Source organism: Lactuca saligna, chromosome 1, assembly GCF_052625555.1.
Source record: "Lactuca saligna cultivar CGN05327 chromosome 1, ASM5262555v1, whole genome shotgun sequence".
Classification (NCBI taxonomy): domain Eukaryota; kingdom Viridiplantae; phylum Streptophyta; class Magnoliopsida; order Asterales; family Asteraceae; genus Lactuca; species Lactuca saligna.
Window position 1 is genome coordinate 86,394 of NC_136417.1, and position 22,682 is coordinate 109,075.

The following is a 22,682-nucleotide window of genomic DNA, read 5'->3' on the forward strand; positions in this document are numbered from 1 at the left end:
AATTACTCATAATTTATTCCACCTATGCTCATTTTGGGACTTGAACCCTCAACTTCAAAGAGGGAAGACAACACCGGATACCGCTGGGCTAGAAACCCTTTGGTAAACTAATACACACTTACACTAAAAAAATATAACACACTTGAAATAAAAACTTAAATTAGAAGTCAACGTGTAACACCCCGTTCTGAATTGTTTCCTAATTCAGGGCTGCGGCCCGAAGATCGATTATCATAAGGCTTAGGGCATTTGGAAAGATCGATTACCCATAGTCTGAGGTGAGTCTTCCTTCGTAGTAGCCATGGGTCGAAGGCACAAAAACTGGCTTACTAGTTATGTTATAGCATGATGATTGTCTTTGTGATAATTGTAAGGCATGTCTATATTTGTATGATGACTCGGTGATTATTGTTATGATATTATGTGGTAGTAGTAGGGGTGAAATAGACCCGATATCTGGTTGGAATAGGCCGAAGGGGTAGGTGAGCACCCAGATATGCTTGGCAGTATCCGGTTGAGATAATCCGAAAGGGTAGGCCAACACTCAAATATGCTTGGCAGTATCTGGTTGGAATAGACCGAAGGGGCAGGCCAGCACCCAAATATTCTTGGCAGTATGTTTGTGTAGTATGTTTGATTGGTATGTGGTATGTTGGGGGAACTCATTAAGCTTTGTTCTTACAGTTTTCAGTTTCTGTTTCAGATACTTCTAGTTCAAAGGGGAACGGTCCGACTTGATCGTACCACATTACTGCATGTTTTTCCGCACTTAGTGATTTTGGGATTTGTACTCTGATATTATGATATAATGTGACTCTTTTGAATACTTTGGTATCAGTTTCTTATGAATGGAATGAATTTAAAAACATAATTTTTATCTGTATTTTTGGGATGTTACACCAATGGTATATTGGTAATATGTAAGTTCGAGCCTTTATGGATTTTGGATTGTAATTTGAAAAGCTTTAAGGCAAGGGTGAGTTGATAGAAGTGTAGAACTCTTTATTACCTTTCCGTGGATATAAAGAATGTCGACATCAGATATAGAATGAAGAAGTTATGGCTTCCGGAAGTTTGATGGTTTAAGAGCTAAGCCTAGTACGCTGGGCATACAAGGAAGTACACTGGGCGTACTAGGCAGAAGGATCGTGGGCACCTTATGGAGTACGCTGGGCGTACTCCAGCCAAATGAAAACCCTAATTTTTAGGGTTTTTGTCGTATTTAAAGACCTTAAGTCCCTCAAGTCCTTTACTCTCTCAGCCTCTATTGCCCTTTTAGTGCAGATCTTGAACACTAGCCTCGTTGTGTGCATTTTAAACTTGCCTTGAGTGTTTGTGGTGTTCTTTGGTGATTTTTAAGGAGAAGGAAGTTTGGGAGGAAGCAAAGGAGAAGAAGGAGCTTGAAGATCCAGAGCTTGTGCACTATTTCTAGCCTAGTGAAGGTATAAAGTTTGAATCTTGATCATTGCAAGCTTAGATCTAGGATTAGGGTAGGATATGACATCTTTTTGTCCCATTGTTTGGTATCTTGGAGTATGAGCAACTCCAGGCCATTTGAGCTGTCCTTTTGGACTATTGGGAGTGTTTTAAGTCATAAAACTCGGATCTTGGTCGTTAAGACTCAACCATGCATGTGTTAGTGACCATCCAAGTGAGTTAATGGACTTAATTCATGGTTTGAGCCCCATCCATGCATGCAACATCATAAATTTTGCAACTTTATGGCTTAAGACATTATTTTGAGCTTGGATCTAAGTTTTGGACGCAAATGCTGAATGGATTAAGACTTTGAAGTGAGAATGGGCTGACTGGCCAGTACACTGGGCGTACTCTAGAGTACGCTACACGTACGGGTCAGTGTTCCGACTTTGGATGAGCATCAGCGTACCAGCCATGTACGCCGTTGGGCTTTGGACTTGTTTAAGTTGGGCCTCAGACCCACTTGTTGTCGCACGCCATTTTTAGGCCTAAGGCCATGTTTGGTGTTCTTGGGCCATATTGGGCCTTGTAGTTAGGCTTGGATGCTTCTTGGGCTTTTTATGGATCTGGTCCTTAGGGGAAGGGAGGCCCATCGAGGCAAGAGTAAAAGAGCCCCTTTTTCCTTAAGTCAAGAATTAGGGTTTGGACCTTTGAGTTAAAGTGTGGCCTAATTTATAATTAGGGTTTTATGCTTGTGTGTTAGGAAGAGGATTTCATGAGTCATCTGCCGAGTGCGATTTGATATCTTCAGTCTAAGGTGAGTCTTCCTTCGCATAATCTATGGGTTGAAGGCACCAAGGCCGACCCATTATTTTATGATGTAGGGTGATGATTTTCTTTGTGACAATTGTCAGTTATGCCTATATTTGCTTGGTGACTCTGTGATTACTGTTATGATATTATGTGGTAGTAGTAGAGGTGAAATAGAACCAATATTCGGTTGAAATAGACCAAAGGGGATTGCAAGCACCCATATATGCTTGATAGTGTCCGGTTAGAATAGACTGAATGGGTAGGCAAGCACCCAGATATGTTTGACAGTATCTGGTTGAAATAGACTGAAGGGGGTAGGCAAGCACCCATATATGCTTGGCAGTATGTTTGTTTAGTATATGGTATGTTGGGGGAACTCACTAAACTTTGTGATTACAATTTTCAGTTTATGTTTCAGGTACTTCCAGTTCAAGTAGGAAGGGATCGACCTAATCGCACCGTATCACCCTATGTTTTCTACACTTACTGATTTTGGGGATTTGTACTCTTATAACATGTTACTATGATACTCTATTGACTAATTTGATATTAGTGTCGCGTGATTTGAATGAAATTAAAAACAAAATTTTATCCGTATTTTTGGGACATTACAAGTTGGTATCAGAGCCTTGGTTTGAGGGATTCGAGCGTACTCTCGGGTGTGCCTGGACTCAAATCGAGGGTTTGATAGGTTTGTTTCACAAAAGAAACATTTTAATCTAAGGATTTTTAATAAAAGACAAGGGGTGTGATGTGTGCAATCAACCGAGCTCAAGTAAGTCTTCCCAAAATACCCATACAAGTTATATGTTTTGTGCTAGATTATGGGCTAAGGATCTACTTAGAATTGCATGATAGAATGTTAGGAGAGATGCCTTTATGTACCTATCTGTATGAGCTTTTAGATTTGCAAACTAGTATCAGATCAATTACTTATTAGGATGACATGTATAGGGTATGTTTTCAGTCGAGTTACCTGATGCTCGAATGCTGCATGCTTTGTTCTTTAGGAAATTCTGTTGGTACTAGCTGACTAGTGGATGAATGCGTTGGGTTACATATTATTGCGATTGGATAATTTTAGAATGATAGGTTTAACTCTATTGCGCAAATATTGTTTGAGTCCAACCGTTGTAGTGTGGGACCTATCATTCAAAGGATTATATAGTCCTAGTAGTATGTAACTGTGTTCATGCAGTAGTTAGGTAGTATTTATAGAAGTTCCTTCTGTAGCTGATAGCAGAGAGGGGTGAGGAAGGGAGTCTTAGGGAGTCCCTATGGGATTCTTTGGTGTGTAGGACACCTTATAGTTTGAGAAATATATCAGTTGGGAAGAGTAACTTGGAGGAGTCGGGGTAGTCCTTGAGAAGGGTATAAATAGGTGTGGAAGGTAGTATTGCGCTCGTACTACTGAAAGCACAAGAATTCTATCCGAGACCAGGAAAAACACGGTGAATATAGGAAGTTGTGGGATGAGGAATATTTGGGTATCTATTGATTATGTGTATGATTGCTTTTCAGAATGGTGATTAGCATGCATGGAGGAGGTGCAGGTCTTGGTCCAGGCTCTGGTGATCAGCCGATTGGTGGAAAGGACATCCAGGGTACTAAGTTAGCGATGGATTGAGGAGATGGAAGGTGTCTTCCTCACTAGTCCCTATCCCATAGGAGCCATGGTTCAGTTTGACTTGGATCTCTTGCATCACGCAACAAGGAATTGTTGGAAATTGATTGCACAATCTATGACGCTTACTGAGTTGAAGACTATATATTGGGAAGAGTTTATGACCTGGTTCTGGGTGGAGGATGCACCAACTATCTTAGTGCAACTGTTAGCAAGGGATTTTGTGAGCGTGTCAGGGTGCAAGACCCCAAATGAAGGGATTGCTAGAGCCCATGAGTGGGAGATTGATTTACAGCACCTCGGGAAGAGGAAGGCAGACTCGTTTCAGACCGTAGTGGGCTAAGCGGTAAGGCCTGGGACTCAGGATTTGCGGTTGAGAGGCCAGCAGGGTGGGGGTCGTTGTGCCAAGTGTGGGAGGCTATCGGGAGATAAGGAGGAGGTGTTTCATTTGTGAAAAATGGTTCATTTAGGTAGGGATCGCCCTCGAGAATCAGTTTCGATATCCTTTCGCTGCAACCAAGTGGGCCACAAGAAGGACAACTGTTCGGAGTTGATGAGAGGAGCGTTGAGGACACGTGCTCTAGCTAACTTGGAGGATTACTGACGGTCGCGAGTGTAGAGTGGAGGTTCATGTGGTGAGGATCCGATCATTACAGTCATAGGATGAGGGGATCTAAGTTCCATTAGTCGAAGCTGTAGGTATGTATTGTATTCTTTTCCTTCATGCTCTTATTATTTATGTTTATCATAGTATGCTTGAGATGCTATGCGGGCTGTATATAACTCCCCATCTAAAAAATTATTTTTCTTCATGATGATCTTGAGAATAGGATTGAGTATCCCACTTAGGAGGCTAGCAGCCTTTCCGATCATTAGTGGGATTAGCAAAAATTCTAGGAATCTACAAGGTGGGCATGTTAAGTTTGATTGCAGGATATGTGAAGGTTCTTCACGATCTCAAGACAATAGGTATGGGTGTGATCATGGGTGTAAGATCGGTAGTTTTCAAGTTCCCACCTTCAAAGCGGGGTTAGTTGTAGGTGCGCATGGAAAGTTACTCTAAGTGCAAGCGGGTCGTAGAGATGGTTGGGTAACCGCTTCGATATTTGAGATGTTCTTCATCGAAAACCAACCCATCGCCAAGGACTAGTTTTGTATTCAACGGAAGGTGCCTAAGGATGTTGAGATCCGTTGAGATCTTGCGAATGATCACCTGGTATTGGAACGTACAAGCGATAGGCTTGGCTGGGCAAGGAAGACTAGCATATGTAAAGCTCAGGATTTTGATTGCTACCATCAGTAGGGATTGAGCAGTGGTAAAGTGTTACTCTTAAGTAATGGGAAAGCATCATTTGTATGGGTTACTTTAGTTATTGAGACTGTCAACGAAAATTGAATGGTATCTTTCGGCGAACTTTAAATATCTCGATTCTTCGGCAGGTAAGTTGTTGAATTGTTGATCCTTCCATTCTGGTCAAGGGTTATAGTTCTATGCAACGAGGTGGATTGGATTAAGGATTTGGAGTTTTATTGTGGGAAGTACTTGGGATTAGTGTGCTCGTTGAGTTTTAGGGGAGTATTCATCTGGTTTTGGAATGTGTGTGATCGCTAAGATTGTCTAGTATTAGAATGCTAGTTCTTGTAAGCCCTGGTTGTTAACAAGCTTAAATTATGGGTTGCGAGATGGAGTGGAAATCCATCAAATGTGTAACAACCCAATTTTTCCAATAAAAATTTTCATTTTTAAATAAAAAAATCATTTCCAATGAACATGAATTACTGATCACAATTGCTTTCAAGATCCATAACATCAAACAATTTATTTATAATATCAGAGTGTCCCCAAGTATAACACTGGAGAGTGCATGACGCGCCATCAAGCCGTGCCCTTGCCTTTAGGCTCTGAAGTACCTAAAACACCAACAAACTATAAGCTAACGCTTAGTGAGTTCCCCAGAGCATACTCCATACAATCCACATAATCACATAATCCATATTAGCTATATAAGCTACATAAACCACATATGCCATGCATACAAACATATAAGGATGCCGTGGGCTCCCCTCAGGGTCTTATACCTACATGCCATGGGCTCCACCATGGTCTTTACCTAGGATGCCATGGGATCCCCCACATGGTTTGATATCTAACTGCCACGGGATACCCCCAAGGTCTTCCATGCAAATAACACAAAGTCAACCAACATACCATATATCACATAAATAAATATCATACTACATAACACATATATAAACATATAGGGATGCCGTGGACTCCTTCCAGGGTCTTACTCCAGGATGTCGTGGGTTCCCCCCAAGGTCTTAGACCTATGTGCCATTGGCTCCCCAACATGGTCTTAACTACTCGCCATGGGCTCCTCCTCATGGTGTTTACCTGGAATGCCATGGGCTCCCCCTCATGGTCTGATATTCTACTGCCATGAGCTCCTCCCGGGGTCTTCCATATCTAGTCAATAAATTACTAGCACATTCACATATACATGCATATCAGATATATCAGTAGTGAATCCACAATAAACCCTACAACTAACTGAATGGGCCGACCTTGGTGCCTGAGACCCATTGGTATGGTGAGGAGACTCACCTCTCAAGAAGTGCTGAACCTGTAAAACTCAAACCCAATCCTCAAATCCAACTCAACTGCCTACAAACACCATGTGACTAACTTTTTGAAATACCAAAGATACCCTTAAGGTCAATCTTCGTCAACCATGGTCAAAGTCAAGGTTAACAGTCAAGGTCAACTGTCCATGTTGAGCCTACTTGTCGAGTGCATCTAGCAACTTTCCGAGTTCCTTCAGTGTTTAGCAAACTGGGAAAAACCCTAGCCAAATCACCGAGTTATCTTATCAACTCACCGAGTTTGCTCTATAACTAGAAGGCGGGGAAAACCCTATCCAACTCATCGAGTTGTCAGGGCAACTCGTCGAGTTTTTCATGTCTTGTTGTATTCAACCCCTTCCAGTTGAATCTAAATCCCCAAACTACAGTCCCCTAGGGTTAATATACCACGTAAAGTTGCTAAGTTTACATCCATGCAAGGCATCAAAGGGCTAAAACACTCAAACAAAGCTTATCAAGGGACTTAGAGCATGAAGGAGGACCAAAACTTGATAAAGTTGGCAACTTTATGTATAAAAATGCCCTGGGATGTCTAGATCTTAAGACATATCTACTTTACATGCTCAAATCCAAGAATGGTCCCAAACTAGGCTAATAATAGCCATAAACTTTTATAGAAGAGGATTTAAGCAATAAAAGGCCAATGTATCGAGGTAGGGGACACGCAGCTAGCCAAGAGTCGAGTCCCTGACAGTGCTCTCATTGGTCCTGAAATCATCCGCGAAACCACCGAGAAGATCATCCAGATCCGAGAACGACTGAAAGCTTCACGAGACAAACATAAGAGTTGAAGGTATCACCCTGGAAAGGCATGATACGCTTTGGAAAGCGCGGCAAACTTAACCCGAGGTACATAGGACCTTTCGAGATCCTCGCTAGAATTGGTCCCGTATCCTATAAACTCTGACTACCTCAAGAACTTGGCAACATCCACGCTGTATTCCACGTCTCTAACCTTAAGAAGTGCCTATCCGATGACACCCTCATGATCCCTCTTGATGAGATCGAGATCAATGAAAACCTGAACTTTATGGAAGAACCAATCGAAATCATGGATCAAGAGATCAAACGTACGAAACAAAGTCATATCCCTATAGTGAAGGTTCGTTGGAATGCCAAGCGGGGACTCGAATTCACTTGGGAGCGCGAAGACTCGATGAAGCAGAAATATCCGCATCTCTTTTTAATTCCATGATTTGTATCTTAATTCTAAATTTCGGGACGAAATTCCCTCTAACGGGCGGATAATGTGACAACCTGAAATTTATTCCGTCACTGTAACCCGTTTCTGTCAATAAAACCCATCTTTATCAAATTGTTCCGTTAACATTTTGAATTTGGTTAATTGAATTAAGACTTTATTATGAATTCATGAGTGTCCAAATGAGTCAGAAAAACGTGAAACACCCTCTGATTCTTTTAAAAAGATTTCTAGTTTACGACCACGTCAAGTTACGACCACTTAATCGGGTACGACCATAAGCTCCGTTTAACATCGGTATCGGGTAGATTTCCACCGGGCCACAAACTCAAACCCTATATAAGGGTGAGTGGACCTCCATTTGAAGCTTTTCCACTCTTAACACCATCTCTCTCACTATTCTCTCTCTACAAGCCAATTTTGATCCAAAAACACCTCTTTCAAGCTCCAAACTTGTAAGTAATCTATCCTAGCTTGTTGTTTAGCATGCAAATCCATGTTTAAATCATCCAAAAGTATAAAAATCATGTGTTTACGGCCCTGGAACACTCCAAAACCATAAACACCCATAAATGGGGTTTTGAAGCCCCAAAACCCTCCCAAATCACTCCTAGTGCTTAGCTATGACTTAAGGAATTGCATGTACGAGTTTAGAACACCAAAATCTTGTCATTTGGGGAGTAAACATGAGTTTACAGCCCAAGAACATTCTTTGACCGTAAACCCTCCTTCATAGGCCGTAAACACCATTTAAGGTGTTAAATTGCCCCTTAAACACCTCCTATGGCTTGGAATAATGTCTAGAACCAACCACCATCGAAGTAGGGACCTTAAACATCAAGGAAACCAAGACCTTAAGAGATTACGACCGTAAACCCCCCCAAGAATTGGTCCATTGGCCGTAAACTCCTCCAAGGAGGTAAAATGGTGCCCTAACTTCCTTCCAAGGCTTGTATATTGGACTAGAATCATGTGTGCTTAACCTAGAACCATCAAAACATGAAGTGAGGAGACAAGTAAGAGTTTATAGCCGTAAAATCTATGTTTACAGCCGTAAACTCCCATAAACGGTCTATTTGAAGACTTAGCCACTTCCTATGCCCTAGAATTGAACCTAGCTTAATTCCCCAAGTGTTGTGAGACCTTTAAACATCCAAGAACACATCACACATGAGTTTACGACCGTAAAATCATGGGGATATGGTCATTGGGCCAAAAACTCTTTTAAGAGTTTACTCTTGAAGAGTAAACTCCCTAACTAGGCCCTACACCCCCTTAGATGCAACCTCTATCATTCCTAACACTTGAGATAAAGTGTTTTCGCGCCTCAGAGTGTATTATCTTACTTAATTAGTAGTTCAAAGTCTTATTAGATACAATTATGTATCTCCTCATGTTACATATGATCCTCGCGCGTGTTCAAGCCCTAAACTGACACTTAGCATCCTACCTGACACATTTCTCGACTGGTGAGTTCATACCCCTACTCTTTTTTCCGTGTTTTTCATGTTTTCAGGGGGGGGGGGGGATACAAGCAAAAGTACAAGGAAATCTTGTACTTAAAATTATTATTTCGTATGAAATGTTTCATATTCAGTATGCTTTTAAACACTGAAAACCATATTAACCGACCGTTTAACTTGCAGAGTTAGTTTTCAAACTAATTGCGAAACTCATTTTAAAATGTTATATTTTATAATTCACAAAGGATTTCATGCCATTCATAAAACATGATTTTCTATATTATTACTTGTAAATTCGTTATTCTTAAGATTGGAGACACGTCCTCAGAAACATTCCACAGAGATACGCGAGTGGAGGACCGTCCTTGTACCAGAATCTCCTGGAAGGAGAGCGTGACTTGAGTGTATAGATCTATATGGGGCTGACTACCCCGCACCTTGCTGCTAGCTACAGTGGGACCGTCAGATCTACACGTGACAAAAGTCATAAAATGATACTGGCCTTCTTCTTGCGATATCTAGTTTATCGTATGGTTATCAAACTCGCAAAATTAGATAATGGAGATTTACTTTTAAGTAATAAAGAACTTGGTGAATTGATAACCTTAGGAATTAGTTTACTACATACTTATTAGTTTTATATATGTGTTAAAACTAATGTACTTTTCAAGGATAACCAGACTTTTAGGAAACTTCACTTAACGCTACAAGTATGGTAGATACTTGTGCACTTCATTCCGGATCGATAACCACCACCAACTTTTAAGGAAAATAAGGGTTTTTCCTGGGGTAACTTAACTTTTCATAAACAGGCTGATTAACAAATGAATAACCAAACTTCTTATATAGGAAAATATGGGATTTTCTTGGATAACAACTTTTTCATAAAACCAAAGGAAAACTTATTCTTTCACCAGAAACAAACCGCTTATGAACTCACCAACTTTATGCTGCTATTTTTAAAACTGCTTGTATTCTCAGGTTCTCGTTAGACAGGTATCCCGCAATCTTTTGGAGAAGAAGGAGCATATAGAAGTCTCGTCTCTATTTTTGTTATGCTAATGTATATGTAAAACATGTATTACTTTGCTTTCAAACAAATGTAAATATTCCTATGTAATGTAATGGTTGTGTTTACTATGCTTACTATGTACATTGGTTGTGATACTTTACATGACGTCCTCCGCCCTGGAACGTTTCCGCCATTGGTTTCGGGGTGTGACAGACACTCTTTACAATCACACACACTCTAAAGGATAGAAAGCACAAATTAGGGTTTCTCTGGACAAAGGGGGAAGTAAGGGAGGCTAACAATGAGGCTTAAGGCCTTTAAATAGGGTGCAAACCCTAAAAATTAGGGTTTTCCTTTCCATCATCAACTCATCAAGTTGGTTCCTTCCAACTCGTCGAGTAGGCCCTTAATCCCGCATCCGAAATAATCCCTACACGACAAGTTGGAGCTCCCTAACTTGTCAAGTTCTAGTAAAAAACCATAAAAATCTTATAATTGAATAGTACCTGAACCTAGTGTTACAAGTCTCCCCCACTTGAACTAGAATTCGTCCTCGAAGTCTGCTGGTGCAAACAAGTCCAGGTAGTGCTCTCGCATCTCATCCTCCAACTCCCATGTCCACTCTGAGCCCTTCCGGTGCTGCCATTGCACCTTCACTAGCTTCACCTCCTTGTTATGAAGAACCTTAGTTTTCCTATCCAAGACCGCAATGGGCCTCTCAATGTAGTTCAGGCTCTCATCCATCTGAATGTCATCCAAAGAAATAACTGCAGCCTCATTAGTGACACACTTCCAGAGCTGAGACACATAGAAGGTGTTGTGAATTTGGCTAAGCTCATCCAACAGATCCAATCGGTATGACACCTTGACCACCCGTGAAGTAATCCTGAATGGACCAATACATCGGGGCCCTAACTTGTCCCTCTTTTGAAACCTAATACACCCCTCCATGGTGACACCTTCAGCAAAACGAAGTCTCCCACCCGAAACTCAAGATCTGATCGACGCCGACCAACATAAATTTTATGATGGCTCTGTGCAACCCGCAGCCTGTCGCGCACTTGCCAGATCAACTCGGTAGTCTTAAGCACCACCTCAGTGATTCCCATGACTCGGTGTCCAACCTCACCCCAAGTTCCCAACAAACTGGGGTCCTACACCTCCGACCATATAACATCTCTAACGGGGGTCGGTCGATACTAGCATGATAACTATTGTTATATGAGAACTCTCCTAGTGGGAGATATGTATCCTAACTCCCATTGAGATCCAATACACATGCCCACAGCATATCCTCGAGTGTCTGGATCATCCGCTCGCTTTGATTGTCTGTATTGGGTGGTAAGCGGTGCTGAAATGTAATCGAGTTCCCAACTCTTGTGGAACTTCCTCCAAAATTTGGGTGTAAAAAAACATCTCGGTCAGAGACCACCAAAACTGGCACCTCGTGTCTTCCTACCACCTATCGTATATAAATATTTGCTAATTTATCATCCGAGATGCTCTCGGAGACCAAAATAAATTGAACACTCTTCGTCAACCTGTCCACAATGACCCATATGGAATCCACGCTCTTCGCCAGCCTCGGAAACTTCGTGATGAAGTCCATGGTGATCTCTTCCCATTTTCACATAGGAATGGGTAGAGATTGAACCTTGCTATGAGGCCTCTGATGTTCGGCCTTGACCTTCCTATAGGTCAAGCACCTCTCCACAAACCATGCGACCTTTTGCTTCATGCAGGGCCACTAATAACTCAACCTTAGATCTATATACATCTTTGTGGCCCCTGGATGAATACAGAACTTGGACTTGTGTGCCTCTTCCAAGATCTTTTGTATCACACCCCCAGATGCCAACACCCACACCCGACCACATTGTGTCAAAAGACCTCGACCATCCCGAACAAACAAGGAATCTGACCCTGAATCCGCTCTATCTTCCAGTTCTGTTTCTTTAAACCCTCCAACTGAGACTCCTTGATCATATCCAACAATCGAGAGATCACCATCATCCTCAAAGAAATGTTCTCGATTGGAGCACTTGCCGGCTTGTGGCTCAAAGCATCGGCCACCACATTGGCCTTCCCTACATGGTATAAGATCTCACAATTGTAATCTTTCATTACATCCAACCACCTCTTCTGCTGATCCATCAAATACTTCAAAATTTTATGGTCGGTAAATATGGTGCACCGAACTTCGTAAAAGTAATGCCTCCAAATTTTGAGGGAAAACACAACTACCTCCAATTCCAGGTCATGAGTGGGGTAGTTTGCATCGTGAGGCTTCAACTGCCTCGAAGCGTAGGCGATCACATGCCCCCTTTGCATCCAAAAAACACCTAACCTTGAGATAGATGCATCATAATACACCACTAAATCATCCAACCCATCAAGTAGTGCTAAAATCAAGGCCTGGCATAACCTTTGTCTCAAGGTCTTAAAAACCAACTGCTGGTCCAGGCCCCACTGAAATGTCACATTTTTCTTGGTCAAACGAGTCAAAGTACGACGATCTTGGAGAAATCCTGGATAAATCTCCGATAGTACCCCACTAGACCTAAGAAGCTACGGATCTCATAAGCATTCTTCGGTACTTCCCACCACATCACTACCTCAATATTGGTTGGATCAACCAAAATACCCTATTGGTTGATGATGTTCCCTAAAAAACTGCACCTCTCGCAACCAGAAGTCACACTTTGAGAACTTGGCATATAACCTTTCCGTCCTCAGTGTCTCCAACACTTCCCTCAGATGCTGCTCCTTGTTCTTAGAATAGACTAGGATATCATCGTTAAAAACGATCACAGAACGAACCAACATCAGCCTACACACCCTGTTCATGAGATCCATGAACGCTACTGGGGCATTGGTGAGCCCAAATGGCATCACCACAAACTCATAGTGACCGCACCGAGTCTTGAAAGCTGTCTTCGGTATATCCTCATCCCTAATCCTCATCTAATGGTACCCCGACCGAAGATCAATCTTGGAAAATCAAGATGCACCCTGCAGCTAATCGAATAAATCATTAATCCTTGACATCGGATAATGGTTTTTTACCATTAGCTTGTTCAACTCCCGATAATCAATACACATCCTGTGTGACCCGTCCTTATTCTTCACGAACAGGATTGGTGCTCCCCATGGGGAGCTGATCAGACAAATAAACCCTTAGTCTAGCAGCTCCTGAAGCTACGTAGACAACTCTTGTATCTCGGGCGGAGCTAGCCGATATGGTGCCTTAGCTATCGGAGTGGCACTCGACAACAAATCAATACGAAAATCTACTTGCCTCCTCGGAGGCACTCCAGGCAACTCCTCGGGAAAGACATCCTAAAAATCTTTTACAACCGCTACACTATCCAAATCTTTTAGGGTCTCAACCCTCTTATCTGAAATATATGCCAAAAATCCCGAACAACCCTGATGGAGAAGTCTCCTAGCTCTCGCAGCTGAATAGAGGGTTGGCCCTTGCGAAGTTCTTTCTCCATGAATAACTAGTTCTCCTCCACTTGGGGATCGAACTCTCACCAGCTGGTGCTCGCAATCTATCATGGCCCCATTATCCCCCTACCAGTCTATCTCGATGATCACCTTCAACCCTTGCAATGGTATTAGAACCAAATCAACATGGAACCTCTCCCCAAAGACATTCAGGACACAATCCCGATATACCCTCGCAAAACTCACGATGTTGTCATCCACAATCTCAACCTCAAATGGGGAATCCAAGGTTCCCGGAGCATCCCAGAGCTTCTTGCTAAGCGCAAGAGATAAGAATGATCAGGTAGCACCCGAATCGAAAAAAACATGAGCCGACATACCATTAACCAAAAAGGTCCCTATACAGGAGTACATATATACACATAAGCAATACAATCGATATCAAGCAGGAAAAATAAAATACATACCAGCCACGATGTTTGGTGCTGCCTGAGACTCCTCGGTAGTTAACTGAAATCGCGCAGATCTTCACCGCAGGAGCATCCGCCTTGGCAGGGCAGCCATCAGTGATCCTCATTGTAGTGGGTGCAGGCGCTGCCACTGCTCCTCCTCCTCCCCGCAACCTCGGACAATCTACCTTTATTATGGTCAGTTTGGTTGTAGTGGAAACAAATCAAGCCATTCTTGGGGAAATCCCTGCTCATGTGGCCCGATTGGCCACACATGTAACATCCCGAGCCTGCTGCTCGACAAGCCACACTGTGCAGCTTACCACACTTGGCACACCAGCCACGACCCTGATGGCCCCTATTGGAGGAATCAGAGGTCTCAGGCTTTTAGCATTACTTGTAACTGTCTGAACCTGCTCTGGATTCCGCTTGGTGCGAAGCTCTAACCCCATTTCCTGCTTTTGGGCCTTCTCTACCATCTCATTCAGGGTTTTGCACCCTGTAAAGCTCACGAACTCATAGATATCATCCCACAACATGGAATGATACCTCGTCCTCCTCATATCCTCATCTGCGACATACTACAGGATCAACAGTGCTCGTTTCCGAAACTTGTCGGTAATCTCCGCCACAGTCTCGGTGGTCTGCTGGAGCTCCTGGAACTACCTTACTAACCATTACACCTCAATAGATGGTGCAAACTCTAGATCAAAGCATCTGAAAAACTCCAATCATGTCATCTCAGCCACACCGGCTGCTCCCACCTGGCTACTCACCTCCTCCCACCAATCCCTGGCTTAGTCCCTCAACATACACGAGGCAAACCCCACCTTTTCCGCATCGGGGCAAAAGATCGTGCGCTGGGCATTCTCCATGTATGCCACCCATCATCGACTAGCTATGGGGTCCCTGAACCCGAATAACTCAGGAGATCCATACGCCTTGAAACCCCTGAATGAGGGAGTTCGGGCCCTAATCTAGCACCAACAATCTCGGATCTGAAAGACCTGAGCTACTCCTCCGTGATTTCCATCATCCCTTCCTTGACTGTCCCAAAAATCACCAGGGTAGCATCAAGATTCCCCTCGTAACCTCGGCTGCAATAAGCTTGCACAACCTCTCGTCAATGGTCTTGGTACCGTCGCCCGACCCAGATCTGGATCTTGATCCTTATCCCAAACCCCCTGATCCATGTCGTGTCACCACTATTCTGATCTGAAATACCAAAAGATAGAATAATCAAATGTCCAAAAAGAGGATCCCTCCACACCGGTTCTCCTTAGAGCTTCCAGATCTAACATTAGTTCGGGTACAAGTCCTGTGCTTTCAGTAATACGGGCCTAATACTACCTTCCACACCTACCTGTACCTTCCCTAAGGCTCTACCTGATAACTCTAATTCATCTCAGAACAAAACATAACTTCCAAACTACCACATACTCAAATCCTAGGCAATCCTAAGATTCTCTCAATCCATGAAGCCAGAACTCAAATCAATCATAACAGGTTTCCCTATGCATGCAAATTATACACAGAACATGATCAAATAGACTTTCAAATACCAGACTCTACCCTAAGACCACAACCAGACAATGAACAAGAAATAAGGAGAAATTAATCATTCTAACACTATAAGATCCTAACCGTATACAATTTTTAAAGCATACACATAGCAAAATCCATCCGACTATCATAATCCAATTATCAGTATAACATGGCTAACATATTGAGGAACCACTTACTTGAGCTCGACCGATTACGCGCATTTCACTCTCCCCATTTCCCGTGTTAAGAAGTTTTTAACTTTTGATTTTTGAAAACAAATTTACCATTTCCTTAGTTTGAGTCCTGACACACCCGAGAGTATGCCCAAATCCCTCAAACCAAAGCTCTGATACCAACTTGTAATAACTCAAATTTTCCAATAAGATCTTTTATTTTTAAATAACAAAATCATTTCAAATGAACATGGATTATCGATTACAATTGTTTTCAAGATCCATAACTGTAACATCCCAATTTTCAAGACCAAAAATTTCATTTTAAATAAATACTTCACAGCATAGTTTACCAAAACATTACCAAGGTCAGGTCATTTTATCACAAAAGGCTATAACAACGTGTTCGAAAACCATCTCAACACAAGTAATATAAATCAATGTATAGTCCCAGAAACTCAATGCGGAAACCTATGTGTGTGTCTGTGATGCATTGCTACACCCCTGGCTCCTTCCCCATAGACGAAGAAGTACCTAAAACCAAAACTGAAACTGTAAGCACAAAGATTCGTGAGTTCCCCTATCATACCACATACCATACAATCACATAGCAAACATTGGCCGAGAAATTCTAAGGTGCCCGACCTACCCACGTCAATCCATTCTGGGGTGCTGACCTACCCATGTTAAGCCATTCTGGGGTGCTAATATGTCAGGCCGTTCTGGGGTGCCGACTATCCTCCAGTCTATCTCAACCGGCAACGGGGACTATTTCACCCCTACCTCTATCATACAATAACAAATATAATCATACGGTCAGGCATATCTGGGGTACTGACCTACCCTTCGGTCCTAACGACCGAGTCAAGGAAGAGTTAGTCCCTGCTACTACCACTAACTTATATAGCATATCACATAAGCATATCTCATAAGCATACCACATAAGAATATCTCATAAGCATATTACATAAGAATACCAAGATATTTTCACAAAGACAATTATCTATCAATTACTCTTGTTGGTGGGCCGACATTGTGGCCTTAGACCCACCCCTACTGGAAGGTAACTCACCTATATGTCATGTAGTGTCTGAGTTATCCTCGACGTGCAAATCGACTATTCTTGACTCCTCGATCCCTACACGACAATCCTTCTAAGTTATCAATTTGAATATGCAACACCAGGGCCAGTCAAAGTCAACATCCAGTTGACCTGACTCACCGAGTTGGTCTACCAACTCATCGAGTCCATATTTCACTAACCTAGACTAATCCACGACTTCACTCGTCGATTCTAGCAAGAACTCGACAGGTTCTCCTTCGATCATACCATCGGTACCATCTTTATCCGACTCACCGAGTTCATCCTTGAACTCATCGAGTTCATCTCCCTCATAAGAATGCATCCGTTCTATGACTCGATGAGTCGTAAGAACAACTTGTCGAGTCCATCTTCAAAGATTGGGAGATTGCCTTGGACTCGCTAAGTTAGCTCAGACACTCGTCAAGTCCCATGATTCCCAGGTCCCTTAAGAGCCTAAACAACTGAGGGACCTTCCACACTATCATCTGGTCCATCGATAGAAAGGATTTGGTGGTCATTACACCTCGACTCACCGGGTCCTAAGAACGACTCGCCGAGTGCATCCTTTACCATTACTATACAAACGATTTAAATGGGTCTTAACACATAAAAACCATAGATCTAGCCCCTAATGTCCATTTTACACATAATGTATCAAGCTGGGTGCACATTCATGGGATCTTTGGCTCAAATATCCATAAACGGTGGTCTACAAGATGCATGGGGTGTTTATGACAACAAAGTGGGCACCTTTATTCCATAAAGACCCCCAATAGCCCTAGATCTGAAGCACAAATTCACTTCTTATACTCAATCGCGAATACATCCTCAGTAGAGGTTAGAAAGATGTAGAAAAAGGTCAAAAATCAAGATCTAGACAATCAATAGACAAGGTTTTAGCTTTATACCTCTAATAAGCTGGAAATATGCTCAAAACTCTGAATCTTCTTGTTTCCCCTTGATCTCACAAGCCTCCTTCTTTTCTTCAAGCTTCAATCACACAAAGTAACACCACAAGGCTCAAGAACACACTAAAAATGACTAGGGTTTCGAGTTAGGGTTTGCTCTAGACGATGGGGGCTGATTTGAGGGGCTATAATGTGTTTAAATAGTGTGCAAACCCTCATTTTAGGGTTTCACTCAAACAATGTCTACACGTCGAGTCGGTCTCCCAACTCATCAAGTAGACTACTTAAACTTCCCGCGAATCACGACTCTACTCGACGAGTTGGGCCTCCAACTCGTCGAGTCCCAAAGAAAAACATAAGAAATACTTGAATTAAAGGCATACCAGGAATCGGGTGTTACAATTAATTAATCCATATAATTTCTCTTTTAATATATTATTCATATAGTATATTAATAAACCATAATAACCTCTTTCTCCATTATTCATCCTGTCAAGTTGCTCTGGTGAAGGCAACCCAAAAGGAACATGCTACAACCGGGTCAAGTACATACCAAATATAGTTATGGGCTTAGCACGTAATCCGACATCTCCCACTTAGATAAGCCTAATAACTATAGATGCAAGTACGAATTCAAAATCCGATTAACAATCCTAGCTCTCAAAAGCCACCGTCAAACTCTAACACGTCCTTTAGATAAGGTATCGTATACTCCTCCGTTCTCAAGATATCGCGTGGACAATTACATGGAACATAGTCATACTTATTGTCCAGCAGTTTGTTTCTCGATCTCTAATTCGTCTGACATAAAATGTAATTGAACACATCAATTCAGTCCTGACCGGGCCCGACACATAAGTAAAACAAATCATTGAGGGGCCCAAGATATCATTTTTACATTCGTAGGATAAAAGGAACAGAAAAACTTCGACATATATGCTTGTACTATTTGCTCATCAAATCGTACACAATAATACGTTTTATAACATCTAGTTAGATATGTGTTTACACATTACCAATGCACAACCAACTCGCAAACAACAACTCATATATCTAGGTTTAAAGAATATATGATATTATTGTCTCACAATCACTTGTGATTCCATGAAGTGGTTCATGTGAGTGTGGGTTTAATCTAATACTCAAATCTTATTTCATAAGCACTCATGAACATTGCAACAAACTATTGCCATGTCTAAACGCTCAGACAGTCTACAAGCTAATTCATGAAAGACTTCATTCATACCTACTTCCAAGGTCTCCGATGAACTTCTTCAACCATATTTCCTCCTTCGACGCTTCGCTCGCTGCTATGGATTTTGATTCACATGTTGAATCAAATACGGTCTCCTGATTGGAACTTTCCCAAGTCACTGTTCCTCCATTCAGGTTAAAAACCCAACCCGAATAAGAGTAGAAGTTGTCTCAGTCGGTCTGAAAACTGGCATCACTATACCCTCGCACCTTTAAGTCAATACTCCCATCGAGGATAAGAAACCATTCCTTAGTCCTCTAAAGGTACTTAAGAATATTATTTACTGTGGTCCAATGTGCTTTACTAGGATTCCCTTGATATCTGCTCACTATGCTCACAGCAAAGGCCACATCAGGGCAAGTACAAGTCATAGCATACATGATCGAGCCAACTGAGGAAGCGTAAGGTACTCGACTCATTTATGATATCTCAGCCTCAATAGTCTTACTCAATTTAGTATTGCTTTGGATTGGTAACTCCCCTTTCTTGGAAATTTCCATGCTAAACGTTTCAACACTTTATCCAAGTAAGTGCTTTGACTAAGTCCTATTAGTCTTTTACTTTTGTTTCTCACTATCCTTATCCAAGCATATCAGCAACTTTTCCGAGGTCTTTCATAGCGAAGCACTTCCCAAGCCAGGACTTAACCTCCTACAAGGTTGGGACATTGTTTACTATGAGTAGTATGTCATCCATATACAAAACGAGAAAGCTAACTATACTCCCACTGGATTTGACATAAACATGACTCATCCTCACTTTGCAAGAAACCAAACTATTTGATTTTCTGATCGAAACAAAGATTCCATCTGCGAGACGCTTGTTTCAATCCATAGATGGATTTCTCAAGCTTACACACTCTATTAGGGTGTTTTGCATCGATAAAACTCTCTGGTTGACTCATGTAAACATCTTCAGCCAACTTCCCATTAAGGAATGCGGTTTTGACATCCATCTGCCATATTTCATAATCAGGAAATGCAGCTATGGATAGCATAACTCTTAGAGACTTTATCTTCGCTACTGGTTAGAGGTCTCATCATACTCAACTCTGGGAGTTTGAGTAAAGCAATTTACAACCAGTCGGGCCTTATAAGTGTGTACTTTCCCATCCATGTTGGTCTTCTTCTTGAAGATCTATTTGCACCCGACTATCTTACGACTCGGTACATTGTCAACCATGTTCCAAACTTGATTGTCATACATGGACTGAATCTTGATGTCCATAGCCTCTTTCCACTTTGGAGACTCTGGGCCTACCATGGCTTCCTTGTAGTTGTTAGGTTCATCCAAATTTACTAGTGTACTATCACTAATAAACGTATCACCCTCATTATTATATGAAACCATAAAACTCAGGTGGAACACTAACTCTACTGGAATGTCTAAGAGGTAAGGACTCGTCAATTGGTTCAAAAGGAGTTTCCTCCTCGGGTTGAACGTCAGCGTTATAGATTCCTTTATTGCTTGAATCTTGAAGCTCTTCAAGATCAATTTGCCTCTCACTGTCCTCTTGGCTTATGAGTTCTCACTCTTGGAAAACCCTTCTCCTCGTAACGAAGACAACATTGTCACTCGGTCTATAGAAGAGATATTCGAAGGACTTCTGTGGATAGCCAATGAAAATAAACTGCTCACTGTGAGGTTCGAGCTTTTCGTGAGTCTTTCGTCTTACGGAAGCCTCGTAACCCCAAACATTGATATGTACCAATGAGGGAGATTTCCCTGTCCACATATCGTGAGGTATTTTGGCAACCTTCTTAGTAGAGACTAGATTAAGGATATGGGCAACAGTCTCTAAGGCATACCCCCAAAATGAGATAGGTAACAAAGCACGACTCATCATGGAACAAACCATGTACAAAAAAGTGCGATTACACCTCTCAGCCACACCATTCAACTACGGTGTCCTCGGTAGCGTCAATTGCGAAACAATTCTGCATTCCGTGAGGTAGTCATGGAATTCAAGACTAAGGTACTCACCACCTCGATCGAATCAGAGCATCTTAATTTTCCTCCCAGTCGATTCTCCACTTCTTGCTTAAACTCTTTGAAATTTTCAAAGGTTTCTGACTTGTGCTTGATTAAGTAGATATACCTATATCTGCTATAATCGTCGGTGAAAGTCACATAGAAGCGGTTCACATCCCTTGTGGTGGATCTAAAGGGCCCACACACATCGGTGTGTATGAGATCTAATAAACCCTCACCCCTTTCACAAGAACCAGTGAAGGGTGACTTGTCATCTTTCCAAGAAAACAAGACTCGCACACGTGATCATCCCTAAGGTTTAACGACTACAACACTCCATCCTTTTGGAGTTGGGCTATGCACTTCTTGTTGACATGTCCAAGACGAGAATGCTACAAGCATGATTTTTCCAAACTATTGGAAGAATCGATATGCAACACATCATTTCCTAATTTGTCTACAACCATAACAGTTTCATATATACCATTACAAGGCAATGCTTCAAAATAGAAAGTACCATTAAAGAAAGCATTAACAGAACCATTTTCATTATTAAACAAAAATATAAAACCTTGTTTATATAAACCATGAAAAGAAATAATGTTTATTTTCATTTCTAACGAGTAACATCAATTATTCAAATCTAAACCTAACCCACTACTAAGCACTAAACAGTAAACTCCAATCTTGGTGACATACGACGCTTTCCTATTCCACATGATCAAGTTTATCTTCCCATGCTCCACATCCCTACTTGTTCTTAGACCATGAAAATCAGAACAAATGTGAAAACCATATCTTGTATCGAGGACCCAAGACATAACATGTGATGAGTTGTTAGATTGAATAGCATAAAACATGCGAAGGATGGCTTTATCTTCCCATCCTTGATGTCTTGCAAGTACTTCGGGCAGCTTCATTTTGAATGACCCTTTTCATGACAGTAGTAGTGTGACAACCCGACACTTTTACATTGTGAAATCGATCCATATATCTATAATTCACGTGAAATTAGCATCTTTTAACAATATATTGGGTCCGCACGAGTGTCTTAGGCTTAGTATATCATAAATATGGGCCATAGGAAGGGTCAGGAAGGGTGTTACATTGTAAAATCCAGCCAAACACACCAAGAGGGGTGTGTGCGGCCAGCCAGCCGCACCCCCAACCGCAAACCCCCTTCAGCCTCACACTCAACCCTATATATAGTAGAGAACCCCTTTCCATTCACTTTTGGCTGCACTCTCTTCCTCTCTCTACTTTCTCTCTCTAAAAACATAACCTAAAAACACCTAAAAATCCTCCAAAACAGGAAGAACATCATCTTTCAACTTGTTATAGAGGTAAAACACTTGAATCCAAGCCCAGAACTCAAAATGTTATTCGTGTTCTTCACTCCTTGAAGGAGTGTGGCCGGACACCTTCATCAAGTGGCCGCACACACTCATAATACCCTCCAAAGTGAGAGTAAGGCCACACAATCGACACATGGGACTCAAGCAAGGAGTGTACGGCCACACACCCCTATTTACGGCCGCACACACACCCTGTACGGTCGCACACTCTAGTATGCAGCCTCACTCACAAGTCTGGCCGCATACCCCAGCCGCACACTCACCTTTATGGCCATACACACACCCTAATACCCATATTTGGCCTTAAACTTGCATAG